Here is a 17,713-nt window from a genome sequence, read left to right as displayed (position 1 = left end):
TTTTTTTTTTTTTTTTTTTTTTTTTTTTTTTTTTTTTTTGAGACGGCGTCTCTCTCTGTCTCCCAGGCTGGAGTGTAGTGGCACGATCTCGGCTCACTGCAACCTCCACTTCCTGGTTTCAAGCGATTCTGCCTCAGCCTCCCGAGTAGCTGGGACTACAGGCATGTGCCACCACGACCAGCTAATTTTTGTATTTTTAGTGGAGGTGTGGTTTCATTATGTTGGCCAGGCTGGTCTCAAACTCCTGACCTCGTGATCCACCCACCTCGGCCTCCCAAAGTGCTGGAATTACAGGCGTGAGCCACCGCGCCCGACCCATGCCCAGCTAATTTAAAAAAAAAATGTTTCGTAGAGATGGGGTCTCATTATGTTGCTCAGGCTGGTCTCAAACTCCTGGGTTTAAGCAATCCTCCAACCTCGGCTTCCCAACCTGCTGGGATTACAGGCCTGAGCCTTTGCACCCGGCTCTAATTTCATTTCTATTGTAACCCTATGTCACTTCTTACTGGGACTTTCAACACTCTTTATATGTATCGGATATATAATATGTTAATAACGTTCATTAAACTACTCAAACATAAGCAAAATCACAGCAAACATGCCTGATGAACCACCAATGCCAGAGACCAAAATGGCAGCCAATAACCATCTGCTGGTGGCAGAGTTGATGACATTTGCTCTTCACATGTGGTTCTCTAAGAAATGTTTTAAGCAGAGGAGTCTCTGTGTATAGAGAACTTACTACATGGCAGGCATTGTGCCAGGATTGGGAAATGCAGTGGGGAGCAAGCCAAATCTAGTCTCTGCTCTCCCCAAATTCCCAGTCTAACAGAGGACACAGATCAGGAAGTGGACAGTTTCCATACAGTGTGGTGAGATGATGGGGAGCCGAACACCCACAAAGAAAAGTCACCTAATCCAGGCTTGGAGAACAGAGAAGACTTCCTGAAGGAAGTGATGTCTAAGCTGAGCCAGTAGGACGGGTAACATTGAATCAGGCAAAGATGCAGGGAAGTGGGTCCTAGGCAGGGAACATGGTCTTTTCAGAGAGCTGAGTGATGAGGAAGGCTGGAGAGGTAAGTGGAAACCAGGCCACACAGGGCTTTATAAGCCATGGGAAAGAAGCAGGGAGTAGTTGGGTCCTCTGGAAGAAGACCTTGAAGTCTCAGCTGTCTCTTTCACTTAGCACTGTGAACTTGGACAAGTTACATAAGCCTTTAAGCTTCAGTTTCCTCATGTGTAAAATGAGGACAAGGCCGGGCACGGTGGCTCACACCTATAATCCCAGCACTTTGGGAGGCTGAGATGGGAAGATTACTTGAGGCCAGGGGTTCCAGACCAGTCTGGGCAACATAGCAAGACCCCACCTCTAAAATTTCCTTTTTTAAATTAACCAGGCATAGCGGCACATGCCTCTAGTCCTAGCTACTCAGGAGGCTGAGGCAAGAGGATTGCTTGAGCTCAGGAGTTCGAGATTGCTATGAACCATGGTCACGCCACTGCACCCAGTCTGGGCGACAAAGACCCTGTTGAAAAAAACCCAGAAAAATGAGGACGGTATTCTAATAATAACTACCTCATAAGCTTAAGTGTCAAAAGTGGACATAAGGTACCAAATACATAATATGTGCTCAATAAGTATCAGGAATTTCTGTTCTTTTCTTATTTTTTAGAGATGGGGTCCTTAGCAATTATTTCTATATTTTTCCTCTAAATATGAACTTGACATTTTGGCTGTTGGAGACTTGGTGGTTTCATAGATTTGTACAGGTTATATGTATGTGTGCATATATTATACAATTATAATATAAAATTAATTACATACTTATTTAATTATAATTATTTATAATATGCAATTATATATATAATTTCATGTTGGCTTTTTATCATTCCTATGCATTAAAAACTTTTTTTGCATTTACATGTTTTTGTTTATAATCTTCGTTTTTTTTTGCTTGTTTGTTTTTGTGACAGTCTTGCTCTGTCGCCCAGGCTGGAATGCAGTGGCGTGATCTCGGCTTACTGAAACCTCTGCCTTCTGGGTTCAAGCGATTCTCCTGCCTCAACCTCCCAAGTAGCTGGAATTACAGGCGTGCGCCACCACGCCTGGCTAATTTTTGTATTTTTGGTAGAGACGGTGTTTTGCTATGTTGCCCAGGCTGATCTAGAAATCCTAGCTTCAAGTGATCTGCCCGCCTCGGCCTCCTAAAGTGCTGGGATTACGGACCTGAGCCAACGGCGCCTGGTTTATAATCTTACTTTTGTTGATTACGAAACTGTTTTATACATTGATATAGTGCTATTCTGTCTCTCTTTCTTTTCTAACTTCTCGTCCATGGCTTTATATCTTAAACATTATTATACTTCCTCCAGAGACAGTGTTTTCTCTCTTCCTCTGTCTCCTTGAAACTCGTTGGTTTTGTGCCTTCCTGCTTAGGGTCTCTAAATTGGTACCGCTTAGGAAAGAGCGCCCTCTGGCATTCATCTGGTGTCAGTTCAAGAGACCATTTTCCATTACTGCGGTCTGTGGTCCCTGCCTGTTGGCTATGAGCGGAAACCTTCAGTCCCAGAGAGCGTGGAGGTTGTTACAACGGTAGGTTTCACAATTAAAAAAAAACCCGGCTGGGCGCGGTGGCTCACGCCTGTAATCCCAGCACTTTGGGAGGCCGAGGTGGGGGGATCACCTGAGGTTAGCAGTTCGAGACCAGCCTGGGCAACATGGTGAAACCCCGCCTCTACTAAAAATACAAAAATTAGCCGGGCGTGGTAGTGCACGCCTGTAATCCCAGCTAATCAGGAGACTGAGGCAGGAGAATCGCTTGAACCCGGGAGGCGGAGGTTGCAGTGAGCCAAGATCATGCCACTGCGCTCCGGCCTGGGTGACAGAGCCAGACTCCACTCAAAAAATAATAAAATAAAATAAAACCCTCTGGCTATTATAAAATGTCCTTGTCCTTGAAATGTCAAAGGTATCACACACCTATTTATCAATATACAGCCCACATTAATGTATCCGTGCACAAAGATTATTACATACAAAGAGACTTTCCTAAAAGAAAAAGCACAAGGATTTGGAGCCCTAGCATCTAGGTCTACATATCCACTATTACTGCGTGGCCTTGGGAAAGTCTTTCTCTCAGTTGAGCCTCTCATTTTTAAAATGAAAATGTTATATTAGATAGATGTTTTGCAAAATGTTTTGTAGAATACTCTCTATTATGTTGAAGGCATCACACGCACACAAAAGAGAGAGGGGAGGAGAGGCTACATTATCAAATAAATTTGGAAAATGAGGGGTAAGCAAAATAAAAGTGTTTATTGCAGGACTTTGGAGAGATTTTACAGTGCTAAATATGTATTATGAATTTACAACACATGTCTATAGTTTCCCAACACCAGTTGACAACAGAACCTTTTGCTGACAGAGCACCTTGCAGGATTCTGCAATAATGCAGTATCCTTGCAATGTTGTAGTATTCTTGCAGTATTCTGAGAAAAAACAATTTTGAAAATGCTGGTCTAAGTCTGGCCAACATGGCAAAACCCCGTCTCTACTAAAAAGACAAACATTAGCCAGGTGTGGTGGTGCACACCTGTAATCCCAGCTACTCAGGAGGCTGAGGCAAGAGAATTGCTTGAACCTGGGAGGTGGAGGTTGCAGTGAGCTGAGATTGTGCCACTGCACTCCAGCCTGGGTGACAGAGCAAGACTCTGTCTCAAAAAAAAAAGAAAAAAAAAATGAAGAAAAAAATAAAAAAAGACAAGACAAGCCAATGCTGGTCTATGCCACCATTTAATTTGGCAAATCTTCCTGATCACTGGATCCCTTTGCTAGACAAAGACAAGGCCAGGCAACTAATGTGCTGTTAGGACGCCAAGTCAATGGTAAGGAAAATCTAACAATAATCATGAATATAGCCTCTTAATCATAATAACAACAGCAATGATAATAGTTCATGTTTACTGAGAGCGCAACATTCCAAGGCACTGTACCAAGTGCCTTATAAACATTATTTCATTTCATCCTTGCAACAAACCACTGAGAGAATTTATATTATTACCATCACCATTTTAAAGATGAGGAAACTTGAGGCCAAGGCGGGCCGATCACCTGAGGTCAGGGGTTGGAAACCAGCCCGGCCAACATGGTGAAACCCCATCTCTACTAAAAATACAAAAATTATGACCGGGTGCAGTGGCTCACTCCTTTAATCCTAGCACTTTGGGAGACCGAGGCAGGCAGATCACTTGAGGTTAGGAGTTCAAAATCAGCCTGGCCAACATGGTGAAACACTGTGTCTACTAAAAATACAAAAAAAAAAAAAAATAGCTGGGTGTGGTGGCACACACCTGAAATCCAGCTATTTGGGAGGCTGAGGCAGGAGAATTGCTTGAACCCAGGAGGTAGAGGTTGCAGTGAGCCGAGATCACACCACTGCACTCCAGCCTGGGCAACAGAGTGAGAGAACATCTCAAAAACAAAACATACAAACAAAAATTAGCTGGACATGGTGGTGCACACCTTTAGTCCCAGCTACTTGGGAGGCTGAGGCAGGAGAATTGCTTGAACCCAGGAGGCAGAGGTTGCAGTGAGCTGAGATCACACCACTGCACTCCAGCCTGGGCGACACAGTGAGACTCCGTCTCAAAAAAAAAAAAAAAAACCAAAGATGAGGAAACTTAGTATGAGAGTGATTGAATAGTTTAAAGTCACAAAACTACTAAGTGTTAGAACTGGGATTAAAATCCAGGCTGTCTGCTGCAAAAGCTAATATGCTAAGTATGCTATAGTTAAGGTGACCACATAACTTCTTGTCCAAGCTGATGCGCTTTTGAGTGGAGAGCTCTGAAACCAACTATATAACTTTTCTGAAATATTTATTTTGTACCAAAAATTGATTTTATTATATTAGTGTGCAAAAACTGTTGTCAAAAGTAAAATCTTTATTTAAAAAACAAAGATAACATTCATCTGTGTATATTAAAGCAAAATGTTATTTATATTGATTATCTGAAAATTTTCAAATAGCAGGAGTAATTATTATTGGTATATATTCACATAGTCTAATCAGTTTCTTAGTCCTGTCTTATAATGCATCACTGGTATTTTTGTGAAGAAGGTATTGTTTCAATATGATTTTGTTATTTTTATTTTATTGTGTTTTTTTGAAACAGAGTCTTGCTCTGTCGCCCAGGCTAAAGTGCAGTGGTGCAATCTCCGCTCACAGCAACCTCTGCCTCCCCTGTTTGAGCAGTTCTCCTTCCTCAGCCTTCCAAGTAGCTGGGATTACAGGCACACGCCACCACGCCAGGCTAATTTTTGTATTTTTAATAAAGACGGGGTTTCACCATATTAGCTAGGCTGGTCTCAAACTCCTGGCCTCAAGTGATCCGCCTGCCTCCACCTCCCAAAGTGCTGGGATTACAGGTATAAGCTACCATGCTCGGCTGATTTTGTTATTTTTAAACTTTAAAATAAAATAGTCTGCAATCATTTTTAAACTTGCATTTTAGGCTGGGTGAGGTGGCTCATGCCTGTAATCCCAACACTTTGGGAGGCCCAGGAGGACTGATCACCTGAGCCCAGGAGTTTGAGACCAGCCTGAGCAACATAGTGAAAACTTGTCTTTATAAAAGAGAAAAATTTGCATTTTGTGGTTAAGAAATTTGAAATTGTTCATACCTTCAATTATCTCGTATCTGTAAACCACACTATTTTTAATTTAGAAAATACTATGTCTGCAGGTGCTGAGATAGTATTGAGGTGAGTACCCTGCACCTCAAGTTCAATAAATGGTATACATCTTAACTATAGCATACTTAGTCACAAGTATTATTATTATTTTTTTTGAGATGGAGTGTTGTTTTGTCCCCCAGGCCGAAGTGCAGTGGTGTAATCATGGCTCATAGCAACCTCGAACTCCTATGCTCAAGCAATCTTCACGCCTCAGCCTCCTGAGTGGCTAGAACTACAGGTGTGTGCCACCATGCCTACCTACTTTTGTTTTATAATATGTTGTTGCTGTTGCTGTAGAGACACGATTTCTTTATGTTGCCCAGGCTGGTCTCAAATTCCTGGCCTTAATTGATCCTCACACCTTTGTATCCCAAAGTGCTGGGATTATGGGTGTAAGCTACCTCCCCCAGACTCACAATTACACTTTAAAAAATTAAAATGGGTAATTATTTCATCTCAAATATTCTTACAGAAACCCTCTATTCAAAATGTCATTCTTCAATGAATATTTTCACAAGACAAAACTCATGTAAAAAGTTGTCTGTATGTTTCTTTTGAAAATTTTGCCAAATGTGGATGCTGAAAATCATAGGCCTTCTCAATTTCATTCCATTCAGGTACAGAATAGAAATCTGTCAAATTAAAATATTATCAAATTAAATGTATTCAACTAAAAAAAATAAGAGCACTATCAACATGTCAAGTGCTTTCTCTCAAGTCAACATATTCCAAAGCACAATTATAGAATTTCACAGTTAAATCCTGTTTGTTCATTGTTCACCATTACAGCTCTAGTTTGTTTCAATCCTTTTTTGAGGGATACATTTTGATGCCTTTCTGTTTTTCAGGCTTTGTTTTCAATAACTGCAATTTGCTAAAAGCTTCAAAAGCCAAAGATTTTTAGGCGCTCTATTTGTTGAATATTTTGATTAAATATTACCTACTGATGTTCAACAAAATAACCCAATCTTTGTAAAAAAAAAAAAAAAAAAAAAAAAAGTCAGTACCTATTTTAGGACACTTAGGTGCACTATCAAAGGAGCCCTTCAAAAACTTTCTTCACATTTTTTTTTTTTTGAGATGGAGTCTTGTTCTGTCGCCCAGGCTGAAGTGCAGTGGAGCCATCTCGGCTCACTGCAACCTCCACCTCCCAGGTTCGACTAGTTGGGACTACAGGCACACGCCACCACGCCTGACTAATTTCTATATTTTTGGTAGAGATGGGGTTCCATCAAGTTGGCCAGGCTGGTCTTGAACTCCTGAGCTCAGGTAATCCGCCCGCCTCAGCCTCCCAAAGTGCTGGGATTACAAGCGTGAGCAACCGAGCCCAGCAAAAAAAAAAAAAAAAAAAATTAAAGCAGAGTCTTACTCTGTCTTCCAGGCCACAGTGCAGTGGCATAATGACAACAACTCCTTGCAACCTCAACCTCCCGGGCTTGAGCAATCCTGCTACCTCAGACGCATGAGTATCTGGGACAACGGGCACATGCCACTATGCCCAGCTAATGTTTAAATTTTCTGTAGTGATGGGGGTCTCACTATATGCTCAGCCTGGTCTCGAACTCTTAGGCTCAAGCAATCCTCCTGTCTCAGCCTCCCAAATTGCTGGGATTGCATATGCATGAGCATAGCAAATAGAATATCTATCATTTGATAGATACGGTGTTACAGCTTGTTTGGATGCATGGATGCAATTATCAATTACATGTGCACTATAACCAATCCCAAGGATATTTTTGCTCCATAAGTTTCTTAATTAAGAACATTATTTTTAACACATTCTTTCTCTGCTAAAATTTGTGTTCCTATTATCCCTGAAAAAAACCCAAGTCATTTTATATTCAGCATTAAACTTTGTTACTGAACTTACTGTTATCTTTAGAAAACACACAATTTATAAATTTAGAGGAGAGGAGACTTTATTTCTTATAAAAAGTTACAGCCTGCAAAATGGCCATCCCGCAGGCTGGAAAACACAGCTTCCAGCCAAGACCAGAGACAGGTAGTACTTGGAAGGAGGAAGGGTTGGGGTAGGAGCTTTACCTTAAAGAGGTTGGCAAAGTATCACGCCTGTAATCCCAGCACTTTGGGAGGCTGAGGCAGGTGGATCACGAGGTCAGGAGATCGAGACCATCCTGGCTGACATGGTGAAACCCCATCTCTACTAAAAATACAAAAAATTAGCCGGGCGTGTTGGCGGGCGCCTGTAGTCCTAGCTGCTCGGGAGGCTGAGGCAGGAGAATGGCGTGAACCCGGGAGGCTGAGCTTGAAGTGAGCCGAGATCGCGTCACTGCACTCCAGCCTGGGTGATAGAGCAAGACTCGGTCTAAAAAAAAAAAAAAAAAAAAAAAAAAAAAGAGGTTGGCAAAGTATATGTATTCAACAGGTTACAGGAGGAGCTATGAATATTCATGAAGGCGGTCTTGATGCATGCATATTGAACAAACATGCATATATGACCCATTTTCACTTTGGGGTGGAGACTTAACATTTATTTTATTTTATTTTGAGACAGAGTCTTGCTCTGTCGCCCAGGCTGGAGTGCAGTGGCGCAATCTCGGCTCACTGCAACCTCCGCCTCCTGGGTTCAAGTGATTCTCCTGCCTCAGCCTCCCAAATAGCTGAGATTACAGACATCTGTTACCATGCCTGGCTAAGTTTTGTATTTTTAGTAGAAACAGGGTTTCACCATGTTGGCCAGGCTGGTCTTGAACTCCTGACCTCAAGTAATCTGCCCGCCTTGACCTCCCAAAGTGCTGGGATTACAGGCGTGAGCCACCATGTTGCGCTGAGACTTAACATTTAAATGTATTACAATTAGGTCCTATACACAGAAGATCTTTTCAGGACACATAAGCATGCAAGTGCACAGCCTCTGTAAACCGGCCAGAACTCTCCCTTTCTCCTTTAAAACAAATGAAAGGAGGAGTAATGGGAGATACCCCATACTTTGAATATAAACCTGCAAGAAAACCATGCCCTAAAAATTTTGAGGGCCCATCTAAAACTTTAATTTAGGAAGATTGTGTTAACTCACATGCGGTAATATTAAAAAATGACTCATATAGTTTAGTAATAGACTAGGCACCAAAGGCTATTTAAAAAACAATTGCTCCTCTGGTGGACAAGAATGCCTGGAGGCTACTTATTTTATTTCTTATCAGGAGAAAGAGAATCATCATTCTACTTTGCATATGAGGATCAGCTCATTCTTTCCCTTAAAATAAGAAGATAAAGGCATTACCCCCCCTCCCCAGGCCTCATATGATACTCCCTATTCTGAGCCCAGAACACCCAGAACTTTAGAAATTGGCTATTGCCATGTCTGGGCTGCGAGTATAGGAAAGGAAAACTATTTTGACTGTTGTTCCCACTACAGTCCCACTCTCTCAGTATCAACGTAGACCCAGACATTCTGCTTTACTTACCTCCAACCTGACTGTTCCCATACAGAGTTGTGTTAAGCCTCCTTACATGCTATTAGTAGGAAATATCAGAATTTGGACGAATAATCAAACTGTCCAATGCATTGTCATCTATACGCTTGTATTAACTCCCATTTTAACTCCAAGAAAAGTGTAATGTTAGTTCGAGCTCAAGAAGAAATCTGGATTCCAGTAACTTTACCTAGACCTTAGGAATCCTCCCCCTCAATACATTTAATTAATGAAATGCTACAGCGAATTCTAAAAAGAGCTAAGAGATTTGTTTTCACTTTAATCGCTGTTATCATAGGCCTAATTACAGTCACTGCAATGGCCACGACTGCCAGAATAGCATTACACCAATCTATTCAAACAGCTCATTTTGTTAATGGTTGGCAAGCCAATTCCACCCAAATGTAGAATTCTCAACAAGGCATCGATCAGAAATTGGCAAATCAAATTAGTGATTTAAGACAGTCTGTTATTTAGCTTGGAGATCAGGTAGTGAGTCTCGAGCATCGCATGCATCGCATGCAAATGCAGTGCGATTAGAATACTTTGGATTTCGGCCGGGCGCAGTGGCTCACGCTTGTAATCCCAGCACTTTGGGAGGCCGAGGCGGGCGGATCACGAGGTCAGGAGATCGAGACCACGGTGAAACCCCGTCTCTACTAAAAATACAAAAAAAAAAAATTAGCCGGGCGTGGTGGCAGGCGCCTGTAGTCCCAGCTACTCGGAGAGGCTGAGGCAGGAGAATGGCGTGAACCCGGGAGGCGGAGCTTGCAGTGAGCCGAGATTGCGCCACTGCACTCCAGCCTGGGCGACAGAGTGAGACTTCGTCTCAAAAAAAAAAAAAAAAAAAAAAAGAATACTTTGGATTTCTGCATCACCCCATATTCCTATAACGAGACTGATCATTCATAAGAAATGGTCAAAGGACACCTTCTAGATAAAGAAGATAATTTATCATTAGACATAACTAAATTAAAGAAACAAATTTTTGAAGCCTCTCAAGCTCACTTATCCATCGTGCCTAGAGCTGAGGCGTTAGATCAAACCCCACGACTTAGATTAAGTCTATTAGAGGCTCCACTGTAGTAAATTTTGGAATTATGTTTCTCTGTTTAATCAGCTTGCTTTTAGTGTGCCGGACCAGTCAAAGAATCCTGCGTCAAAATCGAGAGAACGAACAAGCCTTCATCGCCATGGCACATTTATATAAAAAGAAAGGGAGAGATGTTGCGGGAAGTCAGGGACCCCAAACAGAGGGACCGGCTGAAGCCATGGCAGAAGAACGTGGATTGTGAAGATTTTATGGACGTTTATTAGTTCCCCAAATTAATACTTTTGTAATTTCTTACACCTGTCTTTACTCCAATCTCTAAACATAAACTGTGAAGATTTCATGGACACTTATCACTTCCCCAATCAATACCCTTGTGATTTCCTATGCCTGTCTTTACCTTAATCTCTTAATCCTGTTAGCTGAGGAGGATGTATATCGTTCCAGGACCCTGTAATAATTGTGTTAACTACAAAATTGTACAGCATGTGTGTTTGAGCAATATGAAATGTGGGCACCCTGAAAAAAGAACAGGATAACAGCAATTGTTCAGGGAATAAGAGAGATAACCTTAAACTCTGACTGCCGGTGAGCCGGGCAGAACAGAGCCATATTTCTCTTCTTTCAAAAGCAAATAGGAGAAATATTGCTGAATTCCTTTTCTCAGCATGGAATGTCCCTGAGAAAGAGAATGCGCACCTAGAGGTAAGTCTCTGAACTGGCCCCCCCGGGGCGTACCTGTCTCTTATGGTCGAGATTGCAGAGGTGAAATAAACTCCAGTCTCCCATAGCGCTCCCAGGCTTATTAGGAAGAGGAAATTCCCACCTAATAAATATTGGTCGGACCAGTTGATCTCAAAACCCTGTCTCCTGATAAGATGTTATCAATGGCAATGGTGCCCAAAACTTCATTAGCAATTTTAATTTCGCCTCAGTCCTGTGGTCCTGTGATCTCGCCCTGCCTCCACCTGCCTTGTGATATTCTATTACACTGTTAAGTACCTGATGTCTGTCACCCACACCTATTCGTGTACTCCCTCCCCTTTTAAAACTCCCTAATAAAAACTTGCTAGTTTTTGTGGCTTGTAAGGCATCGTAGATCCTACCAATGTGTGATGCCTCCCCTAGACGCCCAGCTTTAAAATTTCTGTCTTTTGTATTCTGTCCTTTTATTTCTCAAGCCAGCCGACGCTTAAGAAAATAGAAAAGAACCTACGTGATTATCAAGGCAAGTTCCCCGATAGATCTTATCAGGAGAAGGTTGCTAAAATCAGTCCGTTGTCCAATTAAAGCTGTAGTTACGGCTGGGGGAACAGAGGTTCAGTTAGTCAGGGTCTGTGAGCTAGATGAGTTGTAGTTGTTTTAATATTATCTCAAGACCAGTGCTTGTTTAGCTGCTAGAGAAGAAGCAAAACCTTGAGACAGAGCATAGTCATATATGCATGTTTGTTCAATATGCATGCGTCAAGACCACCTTCATGAATATTCATAATTCCTCCTGTAACCTGTTGCATACATATAACTTTAGCCAACCTCTGTAGCATAAAGCTCCTACCCCAACCCTTCCTCCTTAACCCTTGCATGGCATGGCCTTAGGTCCTGTTTATAATTTCATATCTTATTGCCACAGGGAGTGTATTCTGTCAGTCTTACAGTCTCTATTTTAACATTAGTGTTGGTTAGTTGTGTCTAAACCATATAAGGGAGAGGGTATAACAAAACGTGTCTGACCTATCATCCCATCATGGCCAGGAACTCAGTTTTAAGGTTTTTCTGGGGTCCTCTTGGCCAAGAAGGGGTCTGTTCATTTGGCAGGGGGCTTAGGATTTTATCTTAAGTTTATATTACAACAGCGTTTATGATGCTGTCAGATGTTTTGTCTTCATCAGAATTCAGTTCCAAAATTGTTATTTTGATTTCATACATTGGATGAAATAAATGTATCGCTATTAATTTAACTTCTCTCTGAAGCACCTGAGGACACCGATATAAGGTTGTCATCATTAAACTTTGGCTAATGCAGCCAACACCTTAATAGCTACAACTTCACTTTTTGTATGTGCACAAGGAAAGTTGGAATAAAAATTGAGCAAAATGAATTCAGAAGAACAGTCATTTGATCTACATGAGAATCACGTTGAATAGAGTTATATGTAAACCTGTGGTCCTTAAGCACATTCTTAAAATAACTACTGCCTTATGAGGTAGATGCTGATGCTTCCTCAACAGACCATTGCCTTCTGGGTTTTGTGTGGTCAGTTATATCACTGTGGCCCTCACAGTGGTAAACATCAATAGACATTTTGTGTGAGTTACATGTACATCACCAAATTTAGTACCTTTTTTTTTTTTTTTTAGAGATGGAGTCTTGCTCTGTTGCCCAGGCTGGGGTGCAGTGGTGCAATCATAGCTCACTGCAGCCTCAAACTCCTGGGTGCAAGCAAACCTCCAGCTTCAGCTTCCCAAAGCGCTGGGATTATAGGCATGAGCCACCATGCCCAGCCAGTACCTAAATTTTCAGTAAACATGTACTTTCATTTATTTGAGCTCATTACTGCTAAGAAGGTTTATAACAAAATAAAAAAGCATTATCAATCAATACATAGTTGTATATTTACACCATGCATAAATTATACAACCACTGTTGTGAGAATTTTCAGACTGCTCTCTATATCTTCTGTGGCTGGTCTGCTCAGCCTCAATTTCCTATGTCTATACAGGTGCAACTTACCTATAATTGCCCACATTTCCCATTGACCCTGCTAACTGGCAACCTGATGGCTTCTTTTCTTTCTTTTTTTTTTTAAACTTTAAGTTCTGGGATACATGTGCTGAACGTGCAGGTTTGTTACATAGGTATACATGTGTCATGGTGGTTTGCTGCACCTATCAACCCGTCATCTAGGTTTTAAGTCCCGCGTGCATTAGGTATTTGTCCTAATGCTATCCCTCCCCTTTCCCTCAACCGCTCAACAGGCCCCGGTGTGTGATGTTCCCCCCCCGTGTCCATGTGTTCTCATTGTTCAACTCACACTTATGAGTGAGAACATGTGGTGCATGGTTTTCTGTTCCTGTGTTAGTTTGCTGAGGATGATGGCTTCCAGCTTCATCCATGTCCCTGCAAAGGACATGATCTTATTCTTGTTTATGGCTGCATAGTATTCCATGGTGTATATGTGCCACATTTTCTTTATCTGGTCTATCATTGATGGGCATTTGGGTTGGTTCCAAGTCTGACCTGATGGCTTCTGAAACACACATGGAACTCACAGGCCAAAGAACCACTGGCCAGTACTCCAAGTGGCAGGCAGCTGAACAGTGTCAGATACTTCCTCCACCACTACATGAGATCTGAGGTTGTTAGCAGTCCCTAACTGCTGATGTCTGGGCATATTTCCTTTTATCAATGAGTTCTTCTGCCTGCTTTCCTTGATGGGGAGGTTAGTTATGTTATTTCTAGAAAGGGTAAGGAAAAGAGAGATTATCAGTGGTTGTTTTTCAGATTTAATCAGGTGAGAGCCAAAATGAGAACTCTGGGCTGGGCGCGGTGGCTCACGCTTGTAATCCCAGCACTTTGGGAGGCAGAGGCGGGCGGATCACGAGGTCAGGAGATCGAGACCACGGTGAAACCCCGTCTCTACTAAAAATACAAAAAAATTAGCCAGGCGTGGTGGCGGGTGCCTGTAGTCCCAGCTACTCGGAGAGGCTGAGGCAGGAGAACGGCGTGAACCCGGGAGGCGGAGCTTGCAGTGAGCCGAGACTGCGCCACTGCACTCCAGCCTGGGTGACAGAGCAAGACTCCGTCTCAAAAAAAAAAAAAAAAAAAAAAAAATGAGAACTCTGTAGAAACTGGACGTTCAAAGTGGAGATCTACTACACTCAAACCAAATTATTTTAGTGGAACTATTGAGAGTAATATTTAGTTCAAAAATGAAAAACATGTGAGACAAATGCTAAATTGGATGAGATGTGGGACAATGGATATAAACTGAGACTGTCCCACGCAAAATGAGAATGTAGTCATCCTGGTTATACTACTTCTCACTAGATTATCATTTCTTTTTGTTTGAGAAAAGGTCGTACTCTGTCACCCTGGCTTGAATGCAGTAGTAGGACCACGGCTCACTGCAGCCTCAACTTCCCAGGCTCAAGCCATCCTCTCACCTCAGCTTCCCCAGTAGCCGGGACTATAGATAGGCACATGCTACCATGGCTGGCTAGTTTTTATTTTATTTTTTGTAGAGATGGGGTCTCATTGTATTGTCCAGGCTGGTCTCGAAATCCTGGGCCCAAGCGATCCTCCCACCTCGGCCTCCCAAAGTACTGAGATTACAGGTGTGAGCCACCAGGCCCAGCCTATTATTTCTTAAACTGGGTCCCATTTAATAACTCCACATGGTCTTAACCAACATCCTAGAATAGTAATATCATGATGATGATGATGTGGATGATGAACTTTTGACCCAGTTGATTACACATCCTCCTTAAAATGTTCTTCCCTCTTTTCGCTTCTGGGGGGGCTTCATCCTTACTCTGATGTTCCTCCTCCTCTACCCAAGTCTAACTGTCAGGAGTGCTTCAAGGCTTGGATCCCGGGCCTGCCTCCCTTCTCTTCCTGCACTCACTCTTTTCTCTGTGGCAGCTGCTCTTACCGCACATGTACAGTTGTCTGGTACACAGACATTTCATCTCACTTTTCCTAATATCCTGTGTCAAGAGATGGCTGCTAGTCCTCCTCCTTACACGTTGAGATATAGTTGCAATTCACTGTTCAGGACATTCAACGGTTTGCCATGTGTTACTATACTGTTGGTTTGCCCCCGTTGTGGTGGACACAGGGAATATGCCATTCTGATCCCCCTGCAAAAAAGGACTTGCTGCTCAGCTGTGAAGGGTATGCTCAGAATCAGGCCCGGTGCGGTGGCTCACGCCTGTAATCCCAGCACTTTGGGAGGCCGAGGTGGGCGGAACAAAAGGTCAGGACTTCAAGACCAGCCTGGCCAATATGGTGAACCCTTGTCTCTACTAGAAATACAAAAACTAGCCGAGTGTGGTAGCATACGCCTGTAGTCCCAGCTACTCGGGAGGCTGAGGCAGAAGAATCACTTGAACCCGGAAGGAGGAGGTTGCAGTGAGCCAAGATCATGCCACTGCACTCCAGCCTGGGCAACAGCGCAAGACTCCGTCTCAAAAAATGAAAATAAAAAAGAATTAGCTGTCAGTGACTGCAGGGCCTGCCTCCACTTCAGGTCATTAGGTCATGCTCTCTCCAGGGCAGCCTGTGTCCAGTGATAGAGAGAGGGAGATGAAGGCCCAGCCTTATCAGCCCATTGTGGGACACTGATGGCAATAGTCACTCCAGACGTTCCTGTGGGGTTGGTCAAGGCTGTGTTGGGCTGGCATCCCGTTGTTGGGATGCATCCTGCCTCCCACCCCTTCCTTTCACAGGTATTGATTTCTAAATAAACATCTTTCACGTCAAATTCTACCTCAGTCTATTTTGGCAAAATCCAACCTGTGACACCCCACTTCCTTCCCTTATAGTAACTACAACTGAAGTGCACAAAGTCCAGGGCAACACGTCGGTGCAAGCTTAGATGCCTTCCTGCAGCTCAGTGCCAGCTGTGCCAACTCAGGTCTCCCACACTAGCCTGCACTTGGCAATGACGCTTCTCCCATCCAACCCCGTAGCCACAGGAAAGGCCACATGTGTTGACCTGGGAAATGTGAAGCAGGGAAAACTTCATGATGTAGGCTGAATTTGAGCTGAATGCTTCAAAGTAAGGGAGAGGGAAGTGGGAAGAAAATGAATACCGACTGAGCCTTATGTCTCAGGCTCTCTGCTAGGAACTCTACTTGCTTTTGTTCATTAATGCTCTGCTCACAATAATACTATCAGGTAGGTGGTTCGATCACCAATGAGAATAAAAAAAAAAATAAGTGCCATTGGTGGTGATTACACCACTGATGATAATGACAAAATAGAAATAAGTACCATTGATTACACAGTAGTATGTATCAGGTAGCGTTCTGGGCCTTCACATTCATTATTATCTCATTTAATCATTAAAAGTCCTCCAGGCCTGGGAAACTTTCAGTTTTTTGTTGTTTTTTTTTTTTTTTTTGAGATGGAGTTTCACTGTTGTTGCCAAGGCTGGAGTGCAATGGTGCGATCTCGGCTCACTGCAACCTCTGCCTCCCAGGTTCAAGTGATTCTCCTGCCTCAGCCTCCTGAGTAGCTGGGATGACAGGTGTGCACCACCATGCCTGACTACTTTGTGTATTATTAGTAGAGACAAGGTTTCACCATGTTGGCCAGGCTGGTCTCGAACTCCTGACCTCAGGTGATCCACCTGCCTCGGCCTCCCAAAGTGCTGAGATTACAGGCGTGAGCCACCATACTCGGCTGAAACTTTCAGATTTTAAGGACACTCACCGACCTCCTATTCTCTTACCTTCTAGTAGCAGGGCTGACAGATTTCACTTAGGATCAACTTTTGTGAGAATCATTCTCCCAGTAATTCCACACAAATTTATGATGAGACAGCAGCCCATATTTGAGGCCCACGTAGAGTTGAGCTTCCCCCCAAATTACTCTCCTTCTACTCCTCCCTTGCTGACCCTGATTCACTCAGGAACTCTGTGAGAAAGCCAGGGCTCAGAGAAAATGAGGAATTCAACTTAGCTCACACAGCTGGTATATGGTAGTTTCTGTTCAGACCGACGCTGGCCTGACCCCTTAGCCAGGGTTCCTGACCCCTGTGCCGGGCTATCTCCTATGGGGCTATGATCGTTTGTTTTCTTTCTTTTTTTCTTTTCTTTTTTGAAGAATAGTGGCTTTGTGTTTTCTTAGGTGTCAGGGCAATAGTAAATAAAATATTAATTAAATATCCTCAGGAAAAACTTTGCAAGTAAAACCACGTGCCTATATTTACAGAAATTAAAGGCTTTAAAATAAATGGCAGTTAAATTACGAAATTCGGCAATAGATGTGATTTTTTTTCTCTACTCGGTGATGTAGATAAAAGAAACACATTTTGTATTTTTATCAGTTACTTAATCTTAGTTATCATGTATTAATCTTCTGAATGTGCTTCTTTTAAACAACTTTATTGAGGCATAAGTGACATATAATAAGCTACATATATTTAAAGTGTACTATTTATTTGTTTTTAGGAAACTTCGCTAGCAGAAATAAAGTGTACAATTAATTAAATTTTGACAAGTGCATATGTGAAACAATTGTGTTTCTTTATGCCAATCAAAGTCATTTATAGCTACAGCGGCACCAACAGACATGCCAACCCAGGACAGGTACTAAGCCTAGTGGTTTTGGTGCAGGTTCATACTCGCATAAAGGCCACCAGGTGAGTAGGTTGGCTGAAGAAAGACTTGAAAGCACCTACTGCCAGCGAAGTCCGAAGCGCCACCTTTAGACATAAAGGGCAGCACTTCATCGGTCTTTTCGCGCAGAGGCCACAATTAACT

The sequence above is a fragment of the Hylobates moloch genome, unplaced genomic scaffold, assembly GCF_009828535.3.
Source record: "Hylobates moloch isolate HMO894 unplaced genomic scaffold, HMol_V3 SCAFFOLD_7, whole genome shotgun sequence".
Lineage (NCBI taxonomy): Eukaryota > Metazoa > Chordata > Mammalia > Primates > Hylobatidae > Hylobates > Hylobates moloch.
The sequence above is the reverse complement of the archived record's forward strand: the minus strand, read 5'-3'. Positions refer to the sequence as shown.